At 51.6% G+C, this 20,511-nt stretch overlaps 1 protein-coding gene across 1 annotated transcript in view; it reads left to right on the top strand.

The window, feature by feature from the left end:
• The first annotated feature begins 1,223 nt into the window (after positions 1–1,223).
• Positions 1,224–20,511, top strand: part of Rasgef1a (RasGEF domain family member 1A) — an 81,378-nt gene continuing 62,090 nt past the window's right edge. Inside the window, exon 1 of the mRNA XM_032905828.1 lies at positions 1,224–1,278. The gene's annotated coding sequence lies outside the window, so the exon portion shown is untranslated. The remainder of the gene's footprint in view (positions 1,279–20,511) is intronic.

Raw genomic sequence — 20,511 nt, 5'->3', positions numbered from 1 at the left:
GTAAAATACTTTTTTAAAAAACTGAGGTCATGGCATTATTGTGTAAAACCCTCCTGCTCCTTGGTTCTGTGTTAAAAACACAATGGGTTAGTGGCGACCAGGTCAGCTGCTCGGTCACTTGGCACATTCTGGGCTCTCTTCTCCACCACACCCACTCTGGCCTCCTTGGATCCTGGACCCCAGGACTTTTGCATTTGGTCTTCCCTGGGCCTGCGCTCTTTGGAGTCAGCATGGCTTGACTCCGACAGGTCTTTGTTCAAAAGCCCTTTCATCGAAAGACTCCCTGGACCACCCCAAATAGATCCTCCAACTTGATTGCAACCACATTTCCTATCTGGATTTTGCTGCTATTCTTTCTTCCGGGGATCAGTGGTACCCAATGCTTGAATGGTTCTCAGACACCCCCCCAACCCCCCGTCTAGTCTACTTGCTATGACAATGTCAACTTCAGTGGGGCAGGGGCCGTCACATTTGTATTCTGTGACCAGATCAATGATAACATCTAGCATATAGTAGCTGTTCCAGAAACTCGCTGAATGAGTGAAAAGGGTCTTCGGTCTTTCAAGATGCGTGGGGTCCCTCGCGATCTTCCGTACAGACCCTGCAACCTGTGGGCTTGCTGTGTTCTTCTGCTTGTTTGGATCTGGCTGCCTGCCCTGGACATTCTGGATCTTAAGGCCATCTTCTCAGAAGGTTCCACTGGAAGCCAGAATGCTCAGATCTTTCTCGTGGTTCTGGACAAATGGGAGCCATAGAATCTCTGAAGGTGACTTTGGAGCTCTGAGATCACGCAGGTTCATTTCACCTCCCTAGCATCAGTTTTCTCATCTGCCCAGAGGGAACCCAAAGCCTACCAATCCCGCAGGGTGACTGGGAGAAGGGAGCACTTTCCCCTGCCAGGTACCACTGATAAACATGTTCGCAGCTCTCCTAGAGTCGCCAAATGGGTTTTAATGAGGCAGCCACATCATCTTTGGGGCTGTTGGCTGCCATATCCATTTTCAGAGAAAGCCTGGCCCGCCCTCTCCCGCGGCACCTTCTGCCCCGCACCCTCCTCTGCTCGCCCTGCGCCCTCCCGCTCGCTCCCCGCGCTCGTGCTCCCGGGCGCCGGCTGCGGAGGGAACTGCTCTGCCTGCAGCTGGCGCAGCGCGGGGCGGCCGGGTGGGCGGGAGCCGCGGGCCGGGGCGCCGAGCATGAGCCGCCGGCGCCGGCCGCGCGCTGCTCGGGGCCGGGCTGCGGCGCGAGGGCGGCGCAGGAGCGACGCTGGCGCGGACCGAGGTAGGCAGCGGCAGCCCCGCGCGCCCCTCGGCTCCTCCGGCGGCCGTCCCTCGGGTCGTCAGCGCGGGCGGGCGTGGGTCCGGGGATGGGCGCCGGGTAGGGCGACGTGGAGCCCGGCGTGGAGTTCCTGGAACTCCGCCCCGGGCTGGACGGCGGGACCCCTGCGCCTCCTGCACCTGCCGCGCACGGGGCGGCCGGGACGAGCATGGTGGGAGCGCACCAGGTGGCAGGCGTGGGCACCACTGGCAAGTCCACTGCCCAGGGCCTGGCGTGGGGGAGGGGGCCGGGGATCCAAGGAGCTCAGGGCTGCGCAGTTGGAAGTTTCCATTTGCTCTTGTGCGTTCTGGGTCTAGGGTGGTATCTCACGCCTTTGCTCTTTGGCAAGGATTGGGGCATAAGCACTGCATTTGAAGGTAGAGAGCCAGGGGGCATGGTGAGGTGCGTCCCTCTGTCCCGTGGGCCGGGGTCATTTGAAGGACTGTTTGGGGCGCACTTTTGACAGGTTTGACAGGAATACAGCTGGCTGGCTGTGTGTCAGAATAAGCTGTGTGTGTGTGTGTGTGTGTGTGTGTGTGTGTGTGTGTGTGTGTGTCCCCATCCATCCTGCGGCCTGCTGACTGGGGAGGACTGTGCTGATGGGTCCCTGATCTCTCCATCTCTAGCTACCTCTGAGAGATGCAGCTAGTGGATATTGGCGGAACCAGCCTCTTGGAAGCTGCCTGGGGGTTGAGACTTGAGGTGATCGGGTTCCCTCTTTTCCTATTCAGGACATTGAACCTCCATTTATGTTCACATCACCTGCTTTTATTAGCTGTATCCCACTGTAGGACAAGGGAAAGACTCAGATGGCCTCCTGCTCTGGGTTTAGATCGGCACTCAGGGGCCTTCATTTCCCAGGGCTCTCCCATTTTCTTCTTGATTTGGTCTTGTCCACCTCAGCCTCTGTGGGCAAGAACCTTCTCTGCTGGGGCTTGGGCTCTCCAGAGCAAAACAGCACCCCTTATCCTGGTAGAGAGTTGGGAGACCACATATTTTGACTTGTGAGCCATGGGCGGGCTGCAGGCCCCTCTGAGACATCGTTTCAACAGAATCATACCATGGTTCTTAACACTCCTGGGGTATTTCCATGCTGGCCTTCATGTACCACTTTAGGGCCATAGTACCTTAGCCCAGGAAGGAGCTCCAGGGTAGGAGGACATCAGGGACTCCAAGTTGTGTGGTCTGGGGACAGAAAAGTGAGTTCCCTGCCTGGCCAGCATTTCTTTTTTCTTTTTTTCTTCTATGGCTTTGGACTGTAATGGTCCAGCAACCCTTTGGGTGGTCGTCAGCTTGACGTGGGTGTGCGTGTGTGTGTGTGTGTGTGCGTGTGTGTGTGCGTTTGTTTTCCTGGGCCCATAGCCTCTGCTTCTGAGAAGAGAGTAACCAGATTGCATGATAAGGTGTGGAAGCTGTGTTCTCTTGCTCGTGTCCCCTGCAGATGGGGTGCCAGTGTCCCGGTCCAAAAACTATCCAGGAGTTTGCTGTTTTGTTTTTTTTTTCTGAGGTGTGTCTTCCTGCTGCCAGTGGATGGCTGCCTTTTACCTGGCAAATCATAGCAATGGAACCGTTCATACAGAACACATCGGGTTTAGGTGTAACTTAGCAACTGCAGACCGAGGAGGAAGGAGAGGAGAGGGAGGAAGAGAGTCGAAAGAGGAGGGAAGATGCTGGGCCCTACAGAGGCCTCATTGAGGGGTTAAAGTCTCTCCCCCAGTACACAGGTGAAGAGCAGGCTTGCCTCCGTGGTTGCTGGGTCCTGGAGAGGCAAGTAGAATTTGGAATATGCTGGAGTGGTCCGTCTCTTCATCCAGTAGAACTACTTCAAAGGGGCCTGCGGTGAACAGCTTAGGTTGGCCGAATTTACATGTAGTCATGTCCTCCCTCCTCTGTGAGGATCACTCCACTCTGGCTTGGGGCTTTGGCTAGTGTTGTCCAGGCAGCTGACAGGGCCTTGGAACGGTCTTAGAACTGCTGTCTCCCAGAAGCTACATCACAAAATAGGTCGAGAGAGAATGCCATGCCAAGGCAGGGGGCGGTGAGCCCCTCCCTGCTATGGAGGGTCTCAGTAGACAGTGATGCCCATGTCTGCCTGGCTCTATGCCATAGGTGGGGCCCTGCTGGGAAGAGACCTGGTCAAGGCATCTCTGGACTCTGCCAGGTCGCTACCTTCTGCTCTCGGATGGGACTCCTCCCTCCGTCCTTCCTGCTTCTCCTGAGGCCATCTGCTCCAGCTATGGTCTGCTCTGGCTGTTTTTCTCTCAGAGCTTCCAGAATCTGCCTTGTGTGATTTCCGCCCACTCCAGGCTGCCTCCCAGGTTTCTTTGCTCTAGCTTGCCCACTTCCCTCCTGCCTGTGAGTGTGCACTTAGCAAGGAAGTGATGTGCTGAGGGAGGGAGGAGGCAGGGGTACTGTGGGGCATCTTGGAGGTGATGACTCTGGGGGAATGGCCCTGGTACCCTGGCCCTTTGGGGTCCCCTTTGGGGACACAAGAGCCATTTCATTTTGGTGATCTGCCTTTCTCACATCTTTCTGGCCTAGAGATTGGGGCTGTTGATCCATTGGAGAGTTAGACACAAGGGATTTCCTGGCCCAGTTCAGAGTGGGCAAGCTGTTAACGAGTCCATCGGAACAATGTTGTTGGGTTGGGGTCACCAGGAGGGTTCCATACAGCAATCCTAGGACACAGTTGGGGAAGGGTGGCTGGCATCAGTAGGGCCATGGTGTGACTAGAACATGGCAGGGCAGGCAGAGTCCAAAGGGCCAGGATGTTGCAGCTCAGATCTGGAAAGGGCCTTGTGTTCTGGGAGAGCTGGTAAGTGGCTGCCTTAAGTGCCATTCAGTGTTACCTGTGAGCTGAGGGCCTTAGGTGTAAATGTTATCCATGACTAACCCTACCTAAGGGTGACAAGGAGGGATGCTGCCCAGGGAGACCCAGATGACTATGAACCTCTTTGGAAAATCACCTTTGATCATACAGGTACAACTGAGCATGATTTAGGATTACCCTACCTGTGACCGTGAAGCTTCTCCCTCATCATCAAATTGACACAGAACTTCCTCAGGGATCCTTGGTTGGTCCTGGGATGTGAAATAGGTTACTTAACGTGAAGTCACCCTCCACACTGTGAGGACCACTTTGGTTTGGGGCTAGGCTTTGGCCAGTGCTGTCCAGGGCAGCTGACAGGGCCAGGGAAGCCAGTCTGTCCCTCTTGAGATGGCTGTGAAGTCAGGGAGCCGAGTACTAGATAACTCCCAGAAGGGAGGCCTGTGGGACTTCCAATGACTCTGAGTAGAGTAGCCTGGGGCTGGTGCTACACACACACACACACACACACACACACACACACACACACACACACACACACACACACACACACAGAGAGAGAGAGAGAGAGAGAGAGAGAGAGAGAGAGAGAGAGAGAGAGAGAGAGGGAGGGAGAAACAGAGACATACACACACAGACATACATCAGTGGGAGCACTCCCAACATGGGGTGCTTTCAGTTCCTCAGTAGACAGGTGGTGGTCCTCAGAGGTGAAGGGATTTGCACAGGGCTCCTCTGTTCTTAAGTTCCCCAGTTCCTGCCCACCCTCATCCCCATGCACACTGACTTGGAGATGTGTTCTCTGCCTGCTTACTCCGCTGTCTCACCTCCCACTCACTTCCGCCCACTCCCATCTGGTACTCACCCCTTCATCAGGGAGACCCACTGCAGAGGCTGTGGACTTCACCATCCCAGATTCCAGATGCTCGGTATCCAGGTCTGGCTGCCTGGCTCTTGGTCCTCCCTCTCCTTTGCCCTTCCTGGAGGCCTCTCTATGGCTTTACTTCTTGTCTGAGGACAGTCCGTGTTTTTATCTGTCAGGACCTGGGCCCTCCCTGCAACTACAGCTTCCTTTCTTCACACTGAGCTGGCCCGGTCTCCCCGTAGCCCCAGCTTGGACCTGGGGCTCCTTTAGCATGTGCACTATGTTTGCTGGTTTCCTGGGTAACCATGGGTGGCCTGTCTACTACCGTCCTTCCCCAGAATCTCACCTGTCTCAATATTGCCATCTGAGCAGCCAGCTGCAAACCCCTCTTACATTGAGGCAACATCCAGGCTGGCCTAGCCCACCCTAGACTTGTTTTGAACACCCCCTTCCACTTCTGGTGCCCTTTCTTCTGAGCCTGAACAATTTCAATGGCTTCCTTCCTACAATACCCTTGCCCTATACAGGTACGGTCTCTGTTACGTCTCCCTTGGCCCTTAACATTTTTTAAGTGAGTCTTCCTGTGTGGACATGATATAGAAGTACCCAAAGACTGTACATTGAATGTCTCCAAGTGTCTTGTCTGTCAGTGATTCCCTAGACCTGTCTACTCAGTCCTTTTGGACCTCCCATCTCCTGGACTCTGGCCATTCTGAGGAGGTGCAGTTTGGATTCTCTGAGCTGCTGGGCACATCAGGGAAGAGGTGGAGATCTGTGTCCGAGAACATTTTACATAGAGGCATAAGACATGTTGTTCTCCACCTTCAGGAGAAGAGAAAGGAATAGACTTAAGAACTCTGGGACAGGAAGAGGGTGTGGGGAGAGAACCTGTCCTGGAGGGATTAGTGGGGACAGAGCTGGGGGGTCAGTGCCCTGCCTGACACTACCGCTTCAGTTTTCTCCAAGTATCACCCTCAGACTCTACCTTAAAGAGAGAGTTCTCCCTGGATGCAGTTGCCATGACAACACTGTTAACAAAGACTAGCTTCTGTGGAGGAGGCTGGCTCACCCAGAAGCTGAGGGTGTTGGGAAAGGGTGTGCATTCTGATGAGAGTATCTGCAGAGCCTTCTCTCCCCTCCCCCACTGAGGTCACCCAGATCTTGAGGACCGTCTCTGACTTTACAGGCCTCTGGAACCCAGACCCACCCAGTATGAATGTGGAGTGAGTCTAGTTGGAGCTAGGGCACAGGGCCAGGCTCAGGAAAGCCTCCTACCTGGTGTGTGGAATATGTCCAGTCCTCACCCCAGACACTTTCTAAGATGAGTTACTATAGTCTGTTGTACAAGCCTGGGCACATAGGTAGGCTATAGTTCCTCCACAGATTCTGTGGCCCAGCTCCTCTGGGCTTTGAGCCCTGAGCAAACATGGGCTCTGTTCCCCAATGTAGAGTGTGGTTTGGGTTAAATGAGGTAATGCAGCAGTGGTCCCAAGCAGGTCACAGGGTGGGTCTCTGAGCTTGTGGAGGGGATCCTTGGTGGGAAGATCCAGTTCCCTGTCCTGAGAGCTGAGAGAGCGTTGGCTGAGGTTGGTTGAGTATAGCAGCTAGGACATTAGGGCCAAGCCAGGCTGGAGGCTGGAGGCTTACAAAGGTACTTGGGAGGGGGGTTTCTAGGGTGCTGAGATGCAGAGCAGGCAAGGGGATGATGTCAATGATTCATTTTATTATTATTAGCAGTAGCTCAGACACCCCCATTCTCCCCTCCCCCAGGCTGGGTGAAGAGAGGAGCCCCCAGGAGAGCAGCACAAGAGCCAGTGAGCATGTAAATTGGTCTAGGAGAGCCTCGGTCTTACCTACACTGTCCAGGAAACACAGGGCCCTCCCAGATGGCTGCGCTTTGGGGAAGGGCTATCCTGTGCTCTTTGCCCATCCTTTCTCTGCCGTGGCATTCCGGGGAGTCTGCTCACACAATTGAAGCGGAACCCTAAGATCTGCTGTGAGGAAACCTCCGTCGAGAAGGTGCCTGAGCTAAATCACTTGTGCTGCCATGGGCACGGGGCTGAGGATCCTCAAAGGCCTTCAAGGAGGTATCAACAGTGGTCCAACCTGTCAGGGCTGGCCAGGGCTGGGAGTACACAGGGCAGCATGGGGTGGAGGAGAGCTTCTGCATAGATGTGGTCTAAAGGGAACATGCTAACAACCCCATGTCGTCACCTGGGCCACACCCCGAGTGATGCACACTTGTAGGTGTAAGAGCATCTGTGATCAGCACGCAGCAGCCATGCTAGTGAGAACTGCTACAAACTGGAAGTGGCTACCCCTCAATGGAGAACAGACAAAGACTGTTCTTCAGTCAGAACCTGTGATGCTGGTACAGTTCTTCCCAGCCTGTGGAGGAGACACCAGGAATTGGCACGAGGCCTGCAGAGGGGCAGGTGTGCTTGAGAGCATATGGAGTGCCCTGGCCTCTCCCTGTGTCTGGAGAGCTTCCTGCCCTGTGGCATTAGGACACTAGAGACTTGAAAGCTGCTCTGCGGACTGCAGCAACCGTTCTAGATCCCAGACCTGTCTTCAGATGACGCTGAGTTAAGGAGCTGTGAGGAACACTGTGCCATCAGAGCCATGAGAAGTTTCCTATATGGAGGTGCATGACTGAACCAGCCCTAGTCGGGATGGAGAGGGGAGCCCAGAAGGAGTTGCAGGGGTGTGGCCGGCGGGAGTGGGCCTACCCTGTCCCTGCTGTGGCTTTGGTGTGATGGCATGGACGAGGGACTATATGTGGAAGCATAGCCTGTGCCAATATTCTGTTCATAGTGTGTGTGTACCAGCCCACCTCAAACCCATCACTTCCCTGCAAACCTCCCTGTGTCCCACCTAAACCAACGTGACCAAGGGGCTGATTGGTGTAGCTCTGTCTCTGGAGCATGTATTGCACACAAACACACCCCAGCCAGGGTCTGGGACAGTGTGGCTGGTGTCTCTGAGGGAAATGGCGTGCCAGGTTGGTCATGAAAGATGAGGAGTTGAGGGGGTGTCTTTAGTTGGCCTGTTGTTTATCTTAGGTCCCTTTCAGGACAGGATCTTGTTGGCAGGGCCAGGAGTGGATGCCTCACCTCAGGATTAGACATACTTGCCTACTCAGATATGTGAGCTGCTAGGTTGAACTCAGAAACGCCATGCCTCAGTCTCCCCCATCTTTCAGCAAATGTTAAGTGTAGATATTTCTAGAGTACTGAACCTCTTACAAGACACAATCCCATCCCGGTAGCTCTGAGATCGTCTGGTACAGATATGGAGCATTATGGGCCGTGAGGATGGAGTACTTCATATCCACCCATGACATCTCTCCAGCCCAGCTAGCAGCTTCACAGGCCTCAGCCTTGTGCTTGTCCACAGGCCGAGAACAGCGGGGGATGGGAGGGGGGAGGGATGAGCCATCCCAGTTGAGTCTGTCAGGTCCAGGAACTACAGCAGGGGAAGCAGTAATGAGTCCACCAATCCCTAAGAAAACCTAGGTAGCAGCCACACCCAGACACTGTTCCATGGTGTAAAAATAACAGAGACAGTCGGATGTAGCACCACGGCTGGCACTGGAAAAGGAGGATGTGTGTCCTAGGCCTGCTTCCAAATAGACAGGGGACACCAGACTGTCCTGCCTTGTCTCAGTGCAGCACTGTGGGAGCATCAGGGACAGAGAGGGGCCCCATCCTGCTGGAAAGGGCCTGAGGCGCAGAGAGCGCAGCGGTGCTGGAGGGGGTTCCTCTCTCTCGTCATCCACTGACTGCCTCTTTCCCAGCTCACTTCATTTATTTACTTATCCCCCTTTCCCTCCCTCCCTCTCTCCATTCTTTCTTCTTTTTACAACTTGGCCATTTGGAGGCTCTGTTCCCCTGTTCTTTCTACCTGGCCCATGGTCCCCTTGGCTCCTGCCATTTTCTCTAATCACAGGTGGCCCTATGATTTCAGGAGCCAGGTCTGGACCAAGAGCCAAATTCCATATGCATAGCCTGCAGCCAGGTTATTATGCAAACCCCAAACCACTCTGCCCGCCTTGTTCTGCTCCCCATGTCCCATGCCACCCTACCTTCCCTGTCCATTGGGTCCCATGACCCTCAAAGAGGCTCAGTCAGCTTCCAGGGAGTCGGTTCTTCATCCTGCTTCTCTCCACCCTCAGACATGGTATGCTCCTCCCTCAGACTTTCTCCACACGGAGTCCAGGCTGGCCCGGCCACACTCTAGGAGAACGCTTCTTTCAAGGGCCCCGTGTCCTTTCTGTTGATGTCTTCAGTGGGTGTTTGGTTCTCCTTGGGGCAGGTACACACCACTTTTCTCGTTACACACCAACACTCCCTGCCTCGCCTGTCACCTGCTCAGCTCAGCTGTCTTCACTGTCCCTGCCTCAGGGACCTCAAAGCTGGTGGTTCTGCTAGGGTTGCGGAGGGGCTGAAAGCTTTCTCTGGCCTCCAGTACTGGGGATTGTTGGTGGTTCCCCCCATGCCTCCCCAGTCTACGATGTCTGGTCTTGGCAGTCTGTGCCCTTGAAGCTGGCTTGCTTTCTTCTCCGTCTTTTGGCTTCTGACCTCTCGACTTCAGCTTACTTGTGACATTCTGCTGTGACACACCACCAGCTGGCTTCCGCCTTACCATAGCATGGCAGTGGATGGGGAGGCAGGAACAGAACCTTTCTTGTCGTGGGGCCCCAGCAGCCCTCGGTGACCCGTCCTCATCTGTGTGGTAGTAGTAATATAGCCCGCGATATCAGAGGGCACTAAGCTCAGAGATTAGCAGTCTTCAAATCGGGAGAGTCGTGCAAAAGGCAGGGGCGGGCAAAGCTGCACGGGAACGCAGGGCTGCTGCACTACACAAGTGCAGCAAAAAAGTCCTCTGTTCTCCAGAGAGAGAGAGAGAGAGAGAGAGAGAGAGAGAGAGAGAGAGAGAGAGAGAGAGAGAGAGATGAGAGAGAGAGAGAGAGAGAGATGAGGAGATGAGATAGAGATAGAGATGAGGGAGAGATAGAGATAAAGATGAGATAGAGAGATAGAGATGAGGATGAGAGAGGAGAGAGAGAGATGGAGGATGGAGAGAGATGGGAGAGAGAAGAGATGGGAGAGATGAGGAGATGGGAGATGGGAGGATGGAGATGGATGGGATGGGGAGATGGGGATGGGATGGGGAGAGATGGGAGGAGATGGGATGGGGAGATGGGGATGGGGAGATGGGGATGGGGATGGGAGGATGGGGATGGGGAGATGGGGATGAGGAGATGGGGATGGGGATGGGATGAGGAGAGAGAGAGATGAGAGAGAGGAGCTGTGTTCCCTGGATGGAATATTAACTGTTTACTTAGAGCCCTCAGCCTATTTCTAAGCATGGCAAGCTTGAAGTTGTGATGGCGGCAAGCAGAGGGGCTGGTGGGGGTATTGGTGATGGCGGTGGTAGTGATGGCAGGGGTGGGGGTGGGGGTGGGAGTGTAAGAGACCATGGTGCTGATGGGAAGGATGATGGCAGAGGTGTTGGCGATGGTCGTGGTGGTGATGGTCGTTATGGTAATGGTGAAAATATTGGTGATGGTGGTTGTGATGGGTGTGGGTGTGGTGGTGGAGGAGGCAGTGGTGGTGATGGTGGAGGTGGTGACCGTGTGGAGGAGCCAGGGGGATGGTGGGAGACGCTAGAGGGAGATGTGTTGCTTAGATGCTGGCAACAGAGCCATAAAAGCATGCTCGTAGCTGCTTGGCTGGAGGGAGGCCTTGCTAAGGAGCAGTGAGACCTGCACTTGCGGTGTGTGGGTGTGTCTGTGGGTGGGTACACACTTGGCTGGCTCTGCTCCCCGTCTTTCCTTCCCTCTGCCCCGGACATCTGCTCCCACACACCTGTGGGAGCAGAGCAGTGCAAAGCTGCGCCCTGGAGAACAGCGGGGAGCAGACTGGCACCCCTGTGTCTCCTGCGAGCTGAGTTGGGATGGAGGGGCAGGAGCAGGAATCTTAGCCACGAACAGAGTGAATCATTTAGTTCCAGCCCCAAGCCTGTAAGGCAGTTGGCATTTCTCTGTGCTTCTCAACCTCAATTTTCACATCTGTGAAGTGAGCTCAGGTCTTCTTGGGATAATGGGAGTTGGGGGTGGGGGAATGAAATAACATCTGAGGATAAGCCCTGGTGCCCCCCGGTGTTCACTGAGTTACTGGTGCCGTGGTAGAGACTGCCTGTCAATATAGTCTCAGCAGAGCCAAGTGCCGGACACGGTCTGACAGGAACGATCATGGGACTTGGGTTGGCTGGGCCCAGGGTACCAGGTTGGTCTTAAGGGCAGACTCCAGGTTTAGGCTGACTCCTCGGAAGCCCAGGACCCCTGTTACTCTGAAGTTAGGCAATCAGGCTGGTCTAGACAGGAGACCTCAAGATCTATCCCTGGGGTGGGGAGCCCGAGGGTTGGAGAAGCCCTGGATCCTCCTGTACTCCAGTTCCAAAGGGGAAAAAGCTCAGTATTCAGGGAGGATGTAGCAGAGCTGGCTTGGTCTGAGTTTCTTGCCTCTTGTTCCTTCTGTTGCCATGGAAACAGACCAGCAAAGCTTCCTTCCCTATGCCCCACCCCTCGAAACTGATGGAAGAGGCAATCTGGAAGGAACAGGGCAGCAGAGGGAGAGAAGCCACAGACCAGCTCATCCTTGACCCTCAGATGGGAGGGTTGGAGGGGAAGAGCTGTCTCAGGGTCTGAGGGCGGTCGGGGCAAAGCCAACGTGAGCGTGCAGACCCTTGTTCCTCCTCAGGGTACAAACCCCAGGGCTGCGTTTATTTTAATAGCCTTCGGAAAGTAATGTGGGTTCCTGTGGAAGTAGGTTCTCCCTGACTCCATGTGGCCTATGTGTTTCGAAGTCCCCTGTGCACATTCCCAGCTTGCACCTAGGGCAACCTGGCACTCCATTTTATGTGGTATTTTATTTTGTGAGGCCGTTAGGGTCATGTGTCTTGGTTTCACACGGATGCGACTGGGGGCGTCCTCTCTGAGTATGGAGTGGCCTTTTTGTTTGTAGCAAAGTGACCTGAAGGGGCATTTGCCATGTTGCTAGATTGTGGCAAACCTTCCCCTAGTACTAAGATAGACTCCTTTTTCCACCTGTGCTGGGCCTGTTTCTCTACTCCTTATCCTCGCCAGTCTGATTAATGAGATACACCTTATTCCCATTTCGGTTATCACGTCGTTTTAGTTATCTCATGTAATGGATTGGATTGGGCATCTTTTCCTGCTTAAAAGATCTTTCTGGGACCGGGGACATAGGTAAATAGCAAAACATTTGCTTTTTACATGGGAAGTCCTGGGTTCAGTCACCAGCACTGAAAAAAAAAATTACCTGTATTTTTTGGTGTTCTTATCATGCACGAAGGCTTCAGCTGGACTGCTGGTCTCCTATGTCTGTTCTGTTTGGACTTGTTCTGTAGCCCAGGCTGGTCGGGAATGCAGAATCTTCCCACTCGGCCTCCTGTCTGTTGGGATTGCAAGATGGACTGGTGTTTGTTTGTTTGTTTGGTTTTTCAAGGCAGGGTTTCTCTGTGCAACCCTGCCTGTCCTGGAACTCACTCTGTAGACCAGGCTGGACTTGAACACAGAGTTTCGCCTGCCTCCTGAGTGCTGGGATTAAAGGTGTGCACCACCACTGTCCAGCTGTCCGATATTTTAATATTAGGAAACAGGTGCTTCTGAGGATGAGTTACAAATGCTTTCCCTAATTTATCGTTTCCATTTCTTGTGTGTTTGGATTTTTGCAGACTTTTTTTAAATTTATTTATTATGTATACAATGTTCTCCCTGCATGTATGCTTGCACACCAGAAGAGGGCATCGGTTCCCACTACAGATGGTTGTGAGCCACCATGTGGTTGCTGGGAATTGAACTCAGGACCTCTGGAAGAGCAATCAGATCCTCTTAACCTCTGAGCCATCCCTCCAGCCCTTTTGCAGACATTCAAAATATAGGTAGCAAAAACAATTATTTCAAACTGACTTGGAGTTTTAGAAACATTCACATCGGGTACGAACCTGATGAAATTAGCTGCTGTGAGGGAGGGATGGGTGCCCGCCTGTAATTTTAGAGGTCTTAAGCCAACAAGAAACCTTCTCTGCGGCTATGAAGAAATCTCACGTGAGGTTTCCATAGGCCTCTGGCTTTCTTTCTCAAATCGACGATTTCATCCATTGGGTAGGGGTCCCGATTATGTTTACCAGATGGCCACCATTTGCCCAGTGTCACTTGCTTAACCATCGTCTCTTCCGTGACCCAGAGCATCATCTTCCACCCTGCACCAAGATGCACATGTCTGGGGTTACGTTTAGGCTTTCCTGCTTGCGGCCTTGCTTTGGCTGTATATTAATGTGCTAGTGCCAAGTTTTAAGTGGAAACTTATTTTGAGACAGAGGTCTTACTGTATAGTTTGGTCTAGTCTTGAATATTTAATTCTCCTGCCTCAGCCTCCTGAATTATACGAGCCACTATGGCCAACCCAACATGAGTAAAATCTTAGCTGGTGAGCATATATATATATATACATATATATATATATATTATCTTAAGATATCTTAATATATATGTATATGTGAGATATCTATATCTATATATCTATATCTATATCTATATCTTACATATACATACACACACAACAAAAGGGGGTTCTCCAGTTTGGCCAGCATAGTAGGAGCTGATAGTCCAATATGCACTCTGGGGAGGCCGGGAGCTGCTCAGTCACGAAGCTGGATATGACAGCTTCTCAGTGTGGTGCTAAAGGCCTGGAGTTATTGGAATTTAGTTACTAGAAGTCTGGAGATTCCAAGAGCACAACAGAGGTACCACCCAAGGGAGAGGAAGTGGAGGCAGGCAGGTGACCTGAGCCACCTGTTGGAAAGTGACACCCACGTCGAGGGTGATTCTTTCTTTCTTGGCTAATCCTTTCTGGGAACTCCCTCATGGACATGCCCGGAGGTGTGTCTCTCACCTTGGTATAGATCCCATCAAGAAGACAGACCAGCCATCATGGATCTATCTGCCCTCGTCAACTTGATTCCCAACCACGTCGCCTTACGTTATATTTAATGTCCAAATTAAGACAATGATAGCATTGTAATTCCACCTAATATAATCTGACTATCCCACATAGGGTGAGAAATACATTAATTATGCCCCCCCCCAGAAGAGATGACCGTCTTGAGAAATGCTCGCCTTGTTAATACAAACTATACAGATTCAATAATACTTAAGTCTGGATCTCAACTGGATCGATGTGATGTTTTACAGTAACAGAACAGGAGGGGGAAACGCATACATGTATCTGCTTAATATATGTGTGCACACACATACTCTTCTGTAGTCTTTAAATTCCTAATGAGCCATCTCACTGACCTTTTCATGTAAACTCCATGACAGAGGATTTGTATTTACTTATTCATTTTGTATGTATGAATGTTTTGCCTATATGCATGTCTGTGTATCATGTGCGTGCTACCCATGAAGACCAGAAGAAGATGTGAAATCCCCTGGAGCCAGCTACAGGCAGTTGTGAGGCACCATGTGGGTGCTGAGGACTGAACCCCAGATCCCCTGGAAGAGAGCCGTGAGTGTTCTTAACCACTGAGCCATCGTCCCAGCTCCTACAAACAGATTTTAAATAAAATAGTGCAGAAAATACCCATGGCATCTACAATTCTCCTTTCTGGAACCAGAGTCCAGAAGCTACTCAGAGGACGAGGGTGAGAAACAGGAAACACAAGCCTGGCCTCACTTACAGGTGGGGCAGACCTCCAGTCCTGCTGCCTTTCCCAGCTACTGGAGCAGCTGTAGTGGATGCCGCTGAGAGCACACACAGTCTCCTGGAGAGCCTCACTCCAGCCCACCAAGCTGCTGTCCCCCAGCTGGCACGGTGACTGCATCTTTAAAAGGCCACCCCACTGAGAGTACCAGCTGCTTCAGGTTGGAGGAGGATGTGACAAGACGGGGAGCATTCCACAGGCAGGACCCACCCTTGTGTTCATTCGGTTGTGAAGTCAGTTCCTTGATGGGAAGTGGTGTGGAAAAGGCATTCCGTAACTGCACAGAGTGTAAGCATCACCACGAGGAAGGGAAAAGCCACGCCTACAGTGAGTGTCCGGCCCAGGAAGAGTAAAGCACCTTCTTCTAACAATGGAAGTGGTACAATGCAGTCACCCTGCCACCAGATGGCTGGCTGGTCACCCTGGGAATGGCACCACACCAGGAACTCAGTGTTGGTGTTTGCTGCTGGCAGACCCGGTACTTGGCAGCCGCAGTAGCCCGCTCAACCTCGGTGAGTGGAAACCCATGTTGCCGAGCCCGTTTGCGTTGCTCTCTCCCTGATAGGACGGAATAACCTGACAAGGACCACCTAAGGGAGGGAGGGCCCGATCTGACTCACAGTCGGAGCGTGCAGTCCCCCACCAAAGGGAAGGCTTGGTAGCAGGAGCATGAGGCCACTGGTCACGTTGTGTCCGTAGTCAGGAGGGACAGACATGAGTGCCAGTTCTCCATCCAGTCCCTCAATTTATTCAGTCCAGGACTCCAGCCCCTTGGATGGTGTCAGCACACGGAGGGGTAGCCTTCTCTTCCCAGTGAAGCCTTTTGGAATGATTATTTAAGTCACTCAATAGTGTTCTGATATAAAACGGCGCCCTTCTTAATGTAACATTTTTAATTTCTTCCTTGAGAATTTTATACACGAGGCGATGTGTTTTGATCATGGTCACCCCCATTCCTCCTTCTGACACCACCCAGACTCTGTCCCCCAAATCTCCCTCCCAACTTCAAGTCCCCTTTTAATAACAGAAAAACTTACAGAGTCTAATTAGTGTTTCCCATATGTGCCTGAGGGCGAAGCCATCCGCTGGAGCACGGCCAAGCTAAGAGAGGCCACATTCTTAAAGATCGGCAACTTCTATTTTACTTATGTAAACGGACTGGCTGTTCCTTCCTAGTGCCACCCACTGTCAATGAGCAGTGTCTAGGCGTAGGGGTTCCTGTGACCCTCCCTTATCTGTACTAGAACATTGGTTCCCTTGATCTTATGCAGGTTTCCTAAGCAGGCAACCGCAGTTGCCATGAGTTCATGAGTGCAGTGGTCCTGTCCTGTTAGAAGACACTGTTTCACCCAAGTTCTCTCTAAGCTCTGGTCCTTAAAGTCTTGCCTCTCCCTCCTCCATGATGTTCTTTGAGTTCTGTGGGAAGGGCTCGTTACATGGATGTGCTATTCATTTAAATTAAAATTAAAATACAGTCACATCATTTCCTCTCTTTCCCATCTTCCCTCCAACCCCTTCCATGTCCTTCCCCCGACTTCAGGTCCCTCTCAAATGCATGGCCTCTTTTGTGTTCCAGTATTTCACAGATGGGGCAGATGTTGTGGTGTGCTAACTCAAAGCCCTGGATCTGGGCCTGGGAGGTAGCTGAGTTGATCAGTCTGCCGGCACCCCGCTATCAGCATGAGCATGAGCTCTCCAGCACTGCCCAGCATCCAGTGCTGTGGCCAGGAAGGAGCAGAGCCAGCTCTCTACAGTCTCATGACCTCATTGCCACCTTTTTTCCCTGTCATAAGCGGCTAGGAGCAAGGGTGCGTGTGCGTGTGCATGTGTGCACATGCGTGTGTGCACCTCTTCCTTGGCCACGCCACTGCACTGTAGACAAGTGGTAGGGCCAGCTCTCCCATGCTGGTCCCCTCAGGGCCATCTCACCCGTGTGTGTGTGTGTGTGTGTGTGTGTGTGTGTGTGTGTGTGTGTGGGTGTGTGTATGAAATTATGCTCATGCAGTAAAGTCTCAGTAATAGGTTCTTGTCTAAGACCCATGATCATATTAGCCCAGAGTAGTTGGCTGGGTTTCTAATATCAGGAATGGTTTTCCTTCTCCTGAGTGGGCCTTAAGTCCAATTAGAGGTTGTTGGTTACCACCTGAGATGTAAGTGCCACGATTGCACCTTTTGGGATATCTTGCTCCTCTGTTCTTCGTTACACTTTGCCGGCACATCAGTCGGATGGAGCTGTTAATTGCTTCCCTCTATTGGAAGTTTACATAGTGCCTTCTGGTGCTTGAAAGCTAGACAACAGGAAAGAGGCTTTCAGGTTAGATCCAGCTAGAATCTTCTAAGCCCTGTGCCTGAAGGGTGAAGTGCCTTCAAGTTGAGGGCTTATCTCAGCCTCTGGAAGACGCCCAAAGGGGAGCAGCAATATCCCACATTGCTTGGGGAGTCTCTTAGAGTACGTTGACAGTTTGAATGGAGGTTTTTCATGCCTGGAAATGAGGTCTTATTAGGTAGTCTGTGGATTTTGTATGTAGTGTTGTCAGCTAAAAATCAAATCTACCACGTGACCCAGCTATACCATTTCAGAGCATATTCCCACGGACCAGACACCCTACTACACAGCAGGATTAGTACTCCACACTACTCACCAGTGTCCACTTCTCCTCCACTTGCAATATCTAAGGAACAGAAACAACCTATCCTTCAACAGATGTATGGGTAATAAAGATGTAATTCACACACACAACAATACTATTCAGCTGTAAAGGAAAATGAAATCATGAAATTTGCAGCTAAGGGATGGAACTAGAAAAGATCATTCTGAGTGAGGTAACCCAGACCCAATAAAGACAAGGCCACATAGTCTCTCTCGTCGGCAGTTCTCCGCTCCAAATCTTCAGATGTGAGTGTACAATATGGAGTAACTGCAGAAACCACGGAGAAGGGACCGAGGTGGGAGTATAGAGTGTGAGTGGTGGGGATAGGGGGATTCAGGGTATGAAGGGGGGATGGGAAAATTTAGGAAGGGGTTCTAATTGAGGAAGGGGAGAAAGGCCAATACAGAGAGGAGATGGGAGAAGGGACAAATAACACCAGAAAGCCCAAAAGAATTGTATTATTTTATACTTACCTAAACTGTCTGTCTGTCTGTCTGCCTGTCCATCCGCCCACCCATCCATCCATCCATCCATCCATCCATCCATCCATCCATCCATCCATCCATCCATCCATCCATTTAACACACACACACACACACACACACACACACAGAGTCGGTTTCCATATGGATTTTTCAAACGTCCTCAGTTATTCCCCTACCCCTTCCTATGCTCTAACCTCCCATCCTCTTCCTTCTCACTTAAATCTCCCCAGACATTGCTCCTCGTCCCCTGTCGGTCTTCACTCCCTTATGGTCTCTATTTCCCCATTCAATGGCTCCTTCCTGGCGGGAACACTTTCCTTTCCTTTCCTTTTTTTGAAACAGGGTTTCGGTATGTAGACCAGTCTGGCCCGGAACTCATCAAACTCCTCCTGCCTCTGCCTCCCGAGTGCTGGCATTAAAGGTGTGGCTGCTACTTCTGGGTAAAACGCTCTTGGAGACACACCCAGAGGTGTGCTTTCTAGGAGATTCTAAATCCTGTCAAGTTGACAATTTGGCTCAAACTTCGCACCACGAATAGCAAGACTAGTGAGCCACCTCCTTGCATAATCACGTGTGCCTCTGGGACCTGACAGAGCCTGGCCGCGCATATACCATTTCCATTCGCTGGTCGACTGCTATTGTGCACGTCCGACGTCATGGCTGTTAGGCCAGATGAAACCCAGCTTATGGCGAGCCTCGTGGTAATTTAGTGGCCCATGACCAAGCCCTTCTACTACGGCTCAGTAGGAAGCCAAGCGCTCAGCTTCAGAGGGCGGGACGTTTGCAGATGGTGTTTGAGCCTTGACACACGGTCTCTGCTGTGACTCACGTATGGCAGCCTGTCAGAGGCGCGTGCCTAGCTGCTGGTGACACCGAATCACTGGGTCTGCCAGTTCAGACGGCCAAACGGCAAAACACAGCAGCCTAGATCTGTTGAGGAGATTTTTTTTTTCCTGTTCTAGGGTTCTTTCAAAACTAGCAGCTTTCAGAGTCACTTGATGCATATATGGGCTGGAGTAACACATCCAAAATAAGAAATGTGCGACTCACCAAGTCCAAGGCCAGCTCAGCACTGTGCTTCTTTCTTGGTGGTGGAAGGCCCTATGTTCAACAACTTAGCCTGCATCCTGGACACCACGACTCTCACAAGTTTTTGCTTGTTTGTCGATTTTTTGTGATACAGGTTTTGATTGGATTTATTTCCTGTCCTCTGGTGTGTAACTGCTTTATTAGCAACTCCAGAGTGGTTGCTGCCCTCTGTTCACTTAGGCCAGTATACGCAATGCCATTGGCTTACATCCCAGTGTGATACCTGGTGGCAGAGAAAGGTGGTCAAGGTCTTAGTCTTCTAAGTTATGATCCAGGGCTGGAAAATGTCCACGCCTCTGAGTCAGAACAATGGAAGTATTCTGATGGCATTGCCAGTCGAAAGCAGATTGCTTCATGTGGTCCTGCATAGGTCCGGAGGAAAAAAAGCATTTGCAAGATCAGTAGCCTCGTACCAGGTACTGGGGAATCTGGAAATGAGTCAGGATCAGCTCGAGTGGGGAAATGACACCCGGTGCAGCACCCGCAGTTGAGGTTGTCACATGGTTAACCTTGTGATAGCCAAGTGTTAGTTTCCAAGTTTCATCCATCTTCTGTCCACACCACAGAGGAGACAGACAGAGGTGAGGTAGAAGCCACCAATCTTACATCTTTCAAGTCCTTATGGTGGCGCAAAAAAAATGATAGTTTGACTTTTTTCCTTTCTAATCTTTTTTTTTCTTTTCTCTTTTTTTTTTTTTTTTTTTTTTTTTTTTGTAGGTTGGGATCTAACCCTAGGCCTTGCCTTTTCTTGGCTAGCGCCCTCCCCCTCACCCAAATCCCCAACCCCCTTTCCTTTCTAATCTTTTCATTAGAATTTTACACTATTACTTTTTGTTTTACATGTGAGGAAGTTTTGCCTGCATGCATGTCTATGCATCGTGCACATGCCTTGTGCCCAAGGAGGCTATACAAGGATGGGAGCCGGTTGTGAGCCAACGTGTGGGTGCTGAGAACTGAACCTAGGTCCTCTGGGAGAAGAGCCAGGGCTCCTGACTGCTGAACCGTCTTTCCGGCCCCGCCCTTTCTATCTGTATCTTTTCTTTCTTTCCCTTGTCTTCTGCTCTAGCTAAGACTTTAAGCACTGTAGGGAATGGGAGTGGGAGCAAGGGACCTCCATATCTTGGTTCTGACCTTAGTGGGAATTTGAGGCTGTTCGTGTGGTAGAGTTTGTTTATTGATTTCCACATGTTGAACCGTCCCTGCATCTCTGAAAGGAAGCCATCTTGAACATGGTGAATGATCTTTTTGACATGTTATTTTTTATTTTAATTTTCTCTATGAATGTGTGTGTGTGTGCGCGTGTGCGTGTGTGCGTGTGTGTGTGTGTGTGTGTACACGCGTGCGCGCGCGTGCATATGTGTATACGTGCATACCCAGAACATAAATGAACATCAGAGGAGAAATTTTGGGAGTTGGTTCTCTCCTTGCACTGTGGGTTTTGGGGATCGAGTCCTGGTTGCCAGGCTTCTGTGGCAAGACCTCGGCTGA

Source organism: Rattus rattus, chromosome 6 (genome assembly GCF_011064425.1).
Source record: "Rattus rattus isolate New Zealand chromosome 6, Rrattus_CSIRO_v1, whole genome shotgun sequence".
NCBI classification, from domain to species: Eukaryota; Metazoa; Chordata; class Mammalia; order Rodentia; family Muridae; genus Rattus; species Rattus rattus.
This window is presented reverse-complemented; position numbering and strand designations above follow the sequence as displayed.